The 10,972-nt window shown below is 43.5% G+C and overlaps 1 long non-coding RNA gene across 1 annotated transcript in view; it reads right to left on the reverse strand.

Moving 5' to 3' along the window:
* The window catches only part of LOC144770311 (uncharacterized), a 29,778-nt gene extending 24,466 nt beyond the window's left edge, over nt 1-5,312 (reverse strand). Inside the window, exon 1 of the long non-coding RNA XR_013598861.1 lies at nt 4,806-5,312. This is a non-coding gene — a long non-coding RNA (uncharacterized LOC144770311). The remainder of the gene's footprint in view (nt 1-4,805) is intronic.
* Nucleotides 5,313-10,972: the final 5,660 nt, after the last annotated feature.

A 10,972-nucleotide genomic window follows, 5' to 3' on the forward strand; every position in this document is an offset into this window, starting at 1 on the left:
ATGTTGCCACAAAAATTGCAAGACAAATAATTGGCAATAAGGGCAACTTGGCAGACCCGATGGTCTACGTGTTTCGAATCCCTTAAATTGGTGGGATTCTCCTCAGGACCAACCACACGAAGAACGGAATATTTTACTTTTTACAATCCATACAAGTAGTCTCATCAACTTGTCCAAAGGATTCTATTATGAACCCACAGTGTCCTATGTGGGCAGAAATTCTAACTTCAAGAGACCTGGGCATGCTGGATGATCGTACCTGGACCTGTGCCCACTGTTTGGACAATGCCTATCATTGTGGGGCCACTTTTGTTCTCCAAGACGATCTCTATATAGCAAATGGCTCTAATTGTCTCTGCCCCACCGTTTTTGACTGAATCTTAAGATGGCTGCCCTAACACTTCCCCTCTGGGACATAGAGATCCATGGGGACTGACTGTATCTGAACTTCGCAATGTCGCGTACCCACTGCCTGAGATCTAGATGGCCGACTCAGTGAGACCCGCTGCGATGTTTTTTTTTCCCTCCCCTGGTCTTTAATCACTGATCAGTGTCGGGACCTCAACCAGCCTTCGCCCGTCCCTGTCCCCACCCACCCACCAGGACCATTACCCTGCTTACTTCCCTAGACAGCTGTGACCTAGCTACGTTTGTCTGATGCCCGGTGGGGCTACCTCACTAGCTAAAGGGAAGATGGACTTTGGACTCCCTCCTTGACCATCACCTACCCACCGGACTTTGGGCAAACGCTCCTGCGTCTCTCCTGACCTTATCTCCCCCCCCTCCCTTCCCCCATCCTTCACCCCTCGCCGCTCCTACTCTGTCCAGCTTCTGCCCTTTGCCCCCACCTGCCCTTGCCCTTTGTCCCCACCCTGTTTCTCTGTGAACTTCTTCCCTCGCCATTTGAGACAGAACTATTTTGTCTGATGCCCGATTGAGCTACCTGGTTTAGCTATAGGGGAGATGGGCCGTGGATTCCCTCCTTGGTCATCACCTACCCAGTCGGTCTTTAGACAGACTTCCTTTCATCTCTCCTGTTGTCTCTTCCCTTATCCTCCCTTTCTCACCTCCCCTTCCCCCTCCACTACTTTTCTCTCTCCTTTCTCTCCTCTCCTAATGTATTGCCTATTTTTTGATGTAATGAGTAATTGTTGATCTTTTTCTGTTACATTGTTGAATCTCATGTAAAGCGCTCTGATACCTTCGGGTCTAGCCAGCGCTATATAAAACTCTTTATATAAAGAAAATACAATAAAAAAGGATAACATCAGTGCATTTTAAAGCCAGGCCAGCCATATTATAGCGCTATGAACCTGTGAATAAGCACATTGCCACCAGATAAACTACAACGGATAAACTACAACATTTTCTACACAGGGGGAGGTCTTGCTGTGTCCTTATCTGTTCAACGCAGAGTGCTTCGTAGTATTCTAGCCAGGTTCAGAGAGGTCTACCCTCCTGCCTTAGAGGGCAATGAGTGTCCTAAAGTTATGTAGTTGCTTTTTAGGTCTGGTATTGGTCAAGAAGTTATAACTTTACTAAAATGATATTTAAAATGTATTTGCAGGAGCTTTCAGCAAGGCCTCCCTAACCTTTGGTCTATTATTGTGTTATTTACATTTCTCCTTCGTCCACTACAGCACAGAGCAATGGGTCATCCACTAGCTAACGTCTCGGTGCGAGACAGCATTATCTCCTTTCACAAGAGTGCATGTACAGACAAGTAGTTCCTTTCTGTGCCAGTAATTACTGTAGCATTCTGTGCTTTTTGAGACCCAAAAAGTTAATTTAAGCCAACTTGTTATCTTTTAGATTGACGATGCCCCAGCACCTTTCCCAAAAATAAGCTTTTGCAAAAATCATGACAAAACAAGCATTAATAAAGCCAAATGGCTAGCGGCCAAAGTTAGACCTATTAGCTTTGCCAATGCTTGTTAATTGCTCTGTGCTGAACCATGATTTGACTTGTGCACTCCATCCTGAAAGCCCCGCACAGTCTAGCTGCAACCATTGCACACAGGGAGCTAGGGATATCCTACCTTGAGGACTTGGTGAAAGTCAGACCCATTTTAGCTTGGTTAAAAATCTGGACAAATCCCGAGGCAACCCTAAGTAGGGAAATGATGAAGGATTGCTTGGGTAGAGAAAAATGGACGCGAATCCCGTGGCTCAGTTATGTCAAGACCGTTTTAGACACGCTGGGCCTTGGGAACCTTTTTTCTGACCCGGCAACAATCACCCCCCGCCATAAGACGACTGTCAAAAAAGTGTTTTTGCCACACAAAGCCACCCAAAGAACAGAGTCAGATAGGGTCAAAACCACGGTGTGTGCCTATAACCTTGTAAAGACTAGAGAAGGAATGGAACCCTATTTATATTTAATACACAATGCTCAAGACAGGTTTTTAATGAATCTTTTTAGGCTCAATCTTTTGCCATATTTATTGGGATCACCTTTAGGGTATTCCACTTCAATTGAGCAGAAGGGAACCTGCGGCTGCGACAATAGGTCTCCGCAGGATTCCCTTCATTTTGTATTGTTATGTTCATTTTATTCTGTACCTAGGCGCAGATTTTTGGTAGACATTTTAAAAAAAATCTAACATAAAAAGCGCCTGTGAGGCTTTGATTTATTTACAACAGGCGAATGATCCATTTACACTGTGCTGTATTATTAATTTTATTAAAGTGGCTGCTCGGTTGAGGGCTACTGGGGGGGGGGGGGGAATTGTGAATTGTGAGATTTCGGATTCTGGTTTTAAAGTTCCATAATGACCTTTTTCTCTTAACATACTGTGATTTAGTTGTATCAATAACAGGATTCGTGTCAATTTAATTGTTTTTTAATGATGTGAGTGTATATTGTTTGTTTGTACTTTTTATGGTGATTTTTAATCATCGAATAAAGAATCCTGACTGACTGACTTGTGCACTAAGGTGATAGTTTTACATGTATTTTTATTTTACACTGGAAGCAAGAGAAAAAATCCACATAACATGTTGTGTGGGTTCTGTGTGGAGTATACGTTACAAGGAATACAATCCCTGCACCAGAGATTTAATATCTACCTTTATTATGTATGTTTTAGTATCCCTCTATAGAGACAATTACAAAAAATATACTCTTCCTCTCTAATATGGCCTTGGCGACCGTAATTCGTTTCTCCTGATATATATATATATATATATATATCGCTCTTTGTTTAGGCCTTGGTTACCCTTGATGTGCTTATTTTACTGCGTAGTGCTAAGATGCTCATAGATTTGCGTGCGCTTTCGAAAACTTTGAAATAAAATAACACTGACGGAGAAGACTATCAATTGAAATAAAGCATGCCTATAATGATTATTAATGAGCTCATAATGGTCTTGTAAAGTGATGCATGAAGCCTTTGCAACCCATACAGGGAGGCGGATGCTTGGACCTATTACAGTTAACACAGGATCACCCTAGATGCCACGGGCTGATTGATGATGGCTTGTTGAAGGGTGAATGTGGGTGACTCGGGTGTAGCACTCAAAGCACTGCCCATATGTTCAACTGTAAAGGATACACACATTTCCAATGTGAATAGATCAAAAAGTGTTTAAACGGGTCATCTAGGTTATGATGTCACAACTGGTCTCAGAGCGAAGCAGACCTCATGAAACAAAAGTACGTTCTGGAATGCCTGTTAAGACACAAGGTTTTCACTTATGCAAACTCCAAATAAACTATTATAACATTTCTAAAAAAAGAATGTCGTTGGTGAGATGACCTCTCTATTTATTAGTGACCCGTTAAATGCTCTCTAGGCCTTGGATTTACCTATTTCACAAAGCATTCTGGGATCTGTAGTTTTGCTTTGTCATATGACAATTACAGAAACCCGACGTTAAAAATACCCATACACGTATGAGTAGCTCACACCTCACAAGGGGAAACTGGAGACCCCATTGCTATTGTAAAAAAATGTATAATGTGCAAAGGGCCTCTCTCGCTCGGTAGTGGCGAAGTAAGTGCCATGCCCATTCAACCCTTGGCCTCTTTGATAAGATTATCATGTGTGCATTAGTGCTACCCTTTTGAACTCCGACCATAAACTCATTTATCACCGGCCACTGCCCAACCAGTCAGGTCACCTAAATAATCTACAAGGTTCAGGTTTTTCTTATCACTCTATTACTTGTAGCTCCGAGTGCTACAATTATGAATTTAGTCGCAAGGAAAATCCCATGACTGAATGAACAAGTTACACCCCACCTGGGCCAACTTGAAATCTGTGCTTCTGACCAATACCAGTCATATATAACTTATTTAGACAGTATTACTTAGAGGACCTCATTTCATTTAACAGCTAAATCGACTTTGGGAGTTTTATCATTTATGAACTAGAGTTTAACTAAATACACTAAGCAACAGTTTAGAATCAATTTTAAGTAGATCGCTCAGGACAGGTACCAGATGACATCTGTGCCATGGAGGTTTTTTTTTTGCCGCATTATATTTATGTAGCATGAACTCGACCCGAAGGTTTCAGAGGGGTTTACATGAGCACCTGCTGCATTACAGACGGACACGGGGAGATTCAGTGATTTGCCAAGAATCACAGGATGTTTGAGTCTCCCACCATACTCGAACCTGGTTCCCCAGCGTCAAAATGAGCTTCTCTAGCCGTTAAGCTACATCCTCCGTGGTAACACTTATGGGTATTAAAGCACAGCATTAAGCAGTCACCCATCTGGCACACGAACTATCTCAGGAACATAAATACTTGGATAGCACAACTAATGTTTACAATAACAACAACGTCTACAACACATACCCTCGGGCCTGTGGTGCACACATTTCCGGCACGGCGCCGCGAAAGTACATCCAATCCAACCGGCAGGCTCGCTCGGGTGTTCTCGGAAAAACTCCGTTCTGAAATGTGGCGCGCTCCTGACGCTCGGAGCTCTTCCAATGAGCGAGTCCTGGCGCCTGAAGTCTCCGCGCTCTAAGGCGCTATCCCGAGCTCCTTGTAGGACAGCTCGATGTTGAACGTGTACCAAAACATCCAGAAGATCATGCTCAGCGCGATGATGAGGGCGCCCGTGTAGATGTAGAAATCCCAGGCGCTGAGGCTGGCCAATATGCCCACAAGCAGCAACACCAGCCCGACGACGTCAAAGATGAGCGCGATCAGCAGGATGACGTAGCAGCGTCCCACCACTTTGGGCAGTCTGGGCAGCCTCATCCCTGGGCCCAGAGTCTCGTGGCAGCATGAGGGCTTTGCTAAACACCTGCGGCCGGCGCGCGCACCTCCCCAGTAAGTGTCTGTCTGGAGCCAACTGGCTGCTGCCAAGGAGCAATGCTTTTTTAAATGCCACACACACCTTAAATAACAATGCATAGGCAACTCACCGGGACACCTGTTAACTGTTTCACCGCCCCGTCATTCTTCGGCGTCCAGCGCCTGCAGTCATTCAAGGCCGGAAGAACCTGCTGGGCGACTCTTTTTTTCATAAAGCGCTTCTTGGAGATCTGAACCAGCCGCATGGCCTGTATATAGCAGAGCCCTCCAGATTATGTGAAAATAGATTCAAATATGCCCATTGTTACTTGGCGAACACTCGACTCCAGTTCCTGAAAAGACAAGAGTTGCGCACGGTTTCCAGGTAGGAAACTGCAAAAGATCAGAAGTGGAGCCATCACTGTGCCATATAGTAAACAAAGCGCAGGAGTGAAACCCCTCATTGTGTAAAGGCTTAGAAATTACATGGATACCTTACTTAAGCAATATACAAAAGGGGCACCCTATTCTTTTCAAACTCCCTCTAGGATATGGTGATATAAATTCAAGTAAGGAACAGTGTAAAGCGACCATAGTGTATTCCCCATGACTTTGCAGCTATACAGCCTCTCAGCAGGACTTTAACAATTCGAGCAGTTCCCCCGAATCAAGCAGTAGGGAGATGCGAGTATGCAAATCGTCACATAGGACCGCCCACGTTTTAGATTTTCTTAAAATATTGTTCAGAATAAATATAAAAAAATACACCATATAATTAAAGAGCGGCCTATAAAATGCTTTGAATTTATGTGACAAAAAATCCCCCAGGTCAAACATGCCACTACTAGTGACAGCCTACTCACCGCGGCGGATATCGTGCACTCATACTAGAATCAAAGGTCGTTTGATAGCATAATAAAATTAAGATCCCAATCAAACAGTGCACGGTGTGATATGTAAAGCCAGTCATGATGTTATAGGTCACAACACGTTGCATTCTGGTACTGGTGGTAGTTGTATGCTTGCCTTTATCGCTGCATTATTGTAAGTGCTGACGTTCATGGTGATGACCAGAGCTGACGTTGAAAAGGCGGATAGCTCAGATTAAACTGGGCACCTCTGCAGGGTCATCATGGGTTATCACGGATCCTAAAGGCGTGGCCTATAGAGCGGCCAACTTGTCCAATGTCGTGACTTTGTTTCAACCAGTCTTGGAGTTTCAGCGAACAACACCTACAATGTAGCTACTAGGTGCATGCTGATAATGGCATCACATAAACCACCATGCTTTTGGGTGAAAAACAGAATTATTAATCTGTTTTCTTTAATTTATCAGTTTTACAGGCTGTCCTGCTTAAGTATACCACTCTCATAATGTGCCATATTACTCACTTTTGCCTGATATACTTAAAATGTTATTTGACTTCGGCTGGACCCCTTGCACGAGAGCAACTCTAAACCAATCATGTGTATCTGCCGACAACACTAGGCCAGGGCCTTGCAGTTTCCCTTATCTCGCTAGCTGTGGAAAAGGCATATCAAGGCCACGTCCGTCAGACGCCTCAAGAGGTCCTTACATACAAGTAATAGACTAAAAATGGCCTCGGTGGTATGCGAGAGGAAAACCCGAAATGCAGACCTGTCATAGGCCCAAAAATCCTCCAAATGGAATAGGTGGCCTTACCTCCCCGTTAAGTCGTCTCCCCCCCATTAATTAGTTAATTAATGAGGTCACCGTGCTATGGCTCCTCGGGCGGCAAGTTACAGCCTAGTGGCCCACTGCAGAAACACGGACAGGTCACTGCCAGGGATACAACCTGTAAATAATCGCGTTTTTGATCTGGCAGGGATAAGAGTCCACATTTTCCTGCTAAATATATGGACACTGGGTTGCGTGGAGCGCTGGCGCTGCTTCGTCTTGAAATTTGAAAAATGAAAACGGTCGGGGCGTGACTGTAAGACAGCTCAGTGAATTCAGTGTTTGCAGCTGATATCAACGTGCAACCTGCGGATCACAAGTTCTGCCACAGCTGAATCAGACTTTCACCCTTTCTGGCTGATACATTGTGGACAGGTGAATTTGTTATCAGAAACACATGTCGTTTCCAGTGCAAAAAATGGCGAAGGTTTAGTAGAAAGAACACCGTATAAAAAGAAGCAATAACAGTCAGGAGATCACAGTAAGCTAGTCCACAAGGTTGAATGTTGCGGTCTAGGTGCAAATTGCAAGCCCTGCCGTGAATTATGTCATCTTTCTGTAGCTCACAAAATTGCTACTATTGATTTTAGTTGCATAACATTTGTAGCACTTTGATTCTGCTAGCATGAGGCATAAACAGTTGTCGACGTATTACAGAATAATGAGACATTTCCTGTGTAGCTGTTTGTGGGATTAGTCAGTGGTGTGACATGGCGCAAGGAAAGTAGTCCCCCCCCCCCCCCATCCAGCTGAAAAGTAGCTAACAATCATAGGTGGGGTGTAGTGATCCCCTCACACTTTTGGGTCCTGGTGCCACTGCACCTGTTGCACTATTGGCAGCCACGCTTCAAAGAATAGCCTTGATCATGTTCTCGTGGACACTTTAGGAGTGAGGCGACCCCCAGAGGGAGGGGGGTGTGGTTACGTTTCTGTTATTGCCCGTGGAAGCAGCAGACCAGGGTTCTAATCTCGGACACCCCGGGGAGTTTATTTCGAGTGGGCACTTCCTGTCGCATTTTAGAAGCAAGTCTAGTGTTTCTGAAAACAGACAAAGCTTTTAATTATCCATACGAATGCGGACACATTTGCTCGCAGGTGAGACACCTCATCGAATAATCCTGTCTTTACTCGAGGCCGGCCATGAGGATGGCACTCAGGGCTACTCCTCACACCGACTTCCTGTTGTCAAGTGTGGCATGTACAACTACTCACGTTACCAGAGCTCCTTCCTGCACAAGACATACCAGGGTGACTAACCCTGGTTAGATAAACTGTTCGCAGATGTGCGGTGATTCATGTGACAGGATGGTGAGTAAAGTGTGTGCAGGGAGCCATGTGTGGGCAGCACTCAGAAGGCAAGTAGTGGGACATATCGGATGAAGAGTGATAGCTGGAGTGTTGTGAGTAAAAACACAAGTTTTCATTTTTTTTTAACCTTGGCAGGTTGTGGTCGGGTTAAACTAATGCACTGGTTTTCAGAACCTCTCTTTACCCACTAGGCAAGCCAGCATTGCCACTGTGGCTCCTCCCACATCCACTTCCCACTCTCCAGTTCCTATTTCATCATAGGCACTTGAGGGTAGCACCACTGAAATGACAATGTTGGAGTTCTGAAGGTAAAAGAGCAAATAAAAATGCCTTTACATTTTGTCTTCATCTAGTCACATTTGCTATACATTCAAAGACAGAAGTCAAATGTCGGGTTATGTCTTCTGACAGATTGATGCTTATTCTTTTAACATGGAGAAGAGTGTTAACATTTCTTTCTTACACTGCAAAGTTAGAGGATTTTTTTAAGTGAACTGTGACAATCTTGCTCGTGTACAGAGAGTGTGAAAGGAAAAGCTGTAGAATGTCATTTGTTTCTAAGTTACAACATTTAAATACCTGTTCATGAATTGTAGATATTTCAAAGTATATTATCGGTTAGGAAAGTACAAACAAAGTACCATTTTTTGCAATGCTAAACTGTGTTGAAAACAACATTTCAAAAGGATCAACTCAATACACCTTACTTGGTAACATGCACATGATAAATACATGTTTGCTAAAACCCAATTTCCATATGTTATCATTTATTTGAGCGCTATTTAATTCTATCAGTAAGACCCTATTCAGAGCAAATTTTGAGGCCATTTCAACATAAAATGCGCTGTCAGTGAATGGCTGTGCACAACTGCACCATGCGTTAGTACTATATTTGCAACCGTGCTCTCAAAAGTGCACCACACCCATACCAGTCTCCTGCTGAATGGGCGTGACTCATTTGCTAAAGTTGTTCTTTATATAATTGGATTGGATTTTATAGTCACTATGACTTTAGTGATGTAACTTTGATGGCAGCAAACCCACTCTGAAAATTCTTCCAGCACCTCTATCCTTAATTTACAAATTTTCTGAGCCTTGCCAGTCATTTAACAATCCTGTCAGCGCCCGTACTCCCTCTTTACAGAGCTCTTTCTTCCACTCACCCGTGCATCCTTCAGCAGACCTGACAGCGTTTCCATCAAAGCCATTGTATCGCTCAGTTTACCCAATACTCTAATAAATAAACATAACTATTTCTTTTTCTTGGTGTTTTAAGTGCTCACGTTTGTGAAATCTACATCATTGATAATACAGCTTTCTAGACTGCCGCAATTCTATCCTCTCATTGAATTAAATATTTTTTTACATGTAGGGCAGTTGGGTATTTCAAAGCCAAACAGTTCTGGGTTTAATGTGCTAACACATGCAGAATAAGCACAATAAAGGCAGACAAAGAAATGAAAGATGGTAGGTATTGAAGGAGTCTTTGTCTTTTATACAGTCTTGTTTTTTTCCTATGTCAAATAAACATCAGATGGCAAGTGAACCTTCAATAAGTAGGGCCAGGGAAGAATAAGAGACGGTGGAATGTGTGGTACGAGGAGCACAGATAACTAAGAGTGAGGCACATGGGAGAGACCCAGCAGGAGGAGAAAGAGAGGGCTTTAGTTGCGAATTCTGCTTTGCAGGGAAGGTGGAAAAATACACCATAACAGCTGATAACATCAGATGAGAGGGAAATGCTCAACTGAGCCTTGAAATGGTTGACATAGTCTCACGCCAATAGGTGTAAGAGGCTGGTCAAAAAGTCAGTGCTTGAAAGGTGTGGACCCAAAACTTCCTCTATGTATATGTATGTTTGACAGCTCTCCTGTAAAACACGACCTTAAAAGCTGCTTCTTGTGTCACATTGAAGCCAACATGCCTCACTGGAGGACTAACCTTGAGGCTGCTGCTCCAATAATGACAGGCCACACACATTTTGTTCCCAGGCCTCAAAGTCCCCTCTTAGGGCAGGAGGCCATATACTCTAAACCCACAGAACTGCTTTTGAGGAAGGTGAAATGACAAGGACAACATTTGGTGTGGTTAAAAGTGAGTTCCATATAGTGGTAGAGCTAGGCCTACAAAAACACACCCTCAACAATTGAGTAAACATAATTATAGCCATCGTTATTCGCCTAATACATAGAAAATCAATACCACAGCAGCCCTAACAACTTTAACCCCTCCCTTATGGCTCTAACACCCCACCCCCCTGTGTCTCTTTTCTAGATCATTTAGCTATTCTTAATTTTACCAGTCAACGACCCTTCACTTCCTCTTGATTTGCTGATTCCTTTTTCTACTTGACCTCATGTTCCTTGCTGAGCTTGATCCACATTGAGCTTAAACTGTTATATCTCACAGTTTAAATTGATTCAAACTCTAAACCTAGGTAGTCCAACCTCAACATAATTCCTGGAGATTTAAGTGTTTTCCCCCACCCTCCCCTGAAGACCCTTTACAAAGGTGGCATTTCTGTCCCCTCCACTATTTTGTGCTTCCTATGAACAATTACTTCCACCACTGTCATTAAATTAATTACGTATGTTTCTGTGGCCCATTCATCTTGTCTGAACAACTAGGGTAAACTTAACTTCTTAGCAGAACCCTATGGTTTCTCTATTGATTTAATTGTATGCCCTCTTAATACACACCAGCAATAGGAGCA

This window comes from Lissotriton helveticus, chromosome 7, assembly GCF_964261635.1.
Source record: "Lissotriton helveticus chromosome 7, aLisHel1.1, whole genome shotgun sequence".
Lineage (NCBI taxonomy): Eukaryota > Metazoa > Chordata > Amphibia > Caudata > Salamandridae > Lissotriton > Lissotriton helveticus.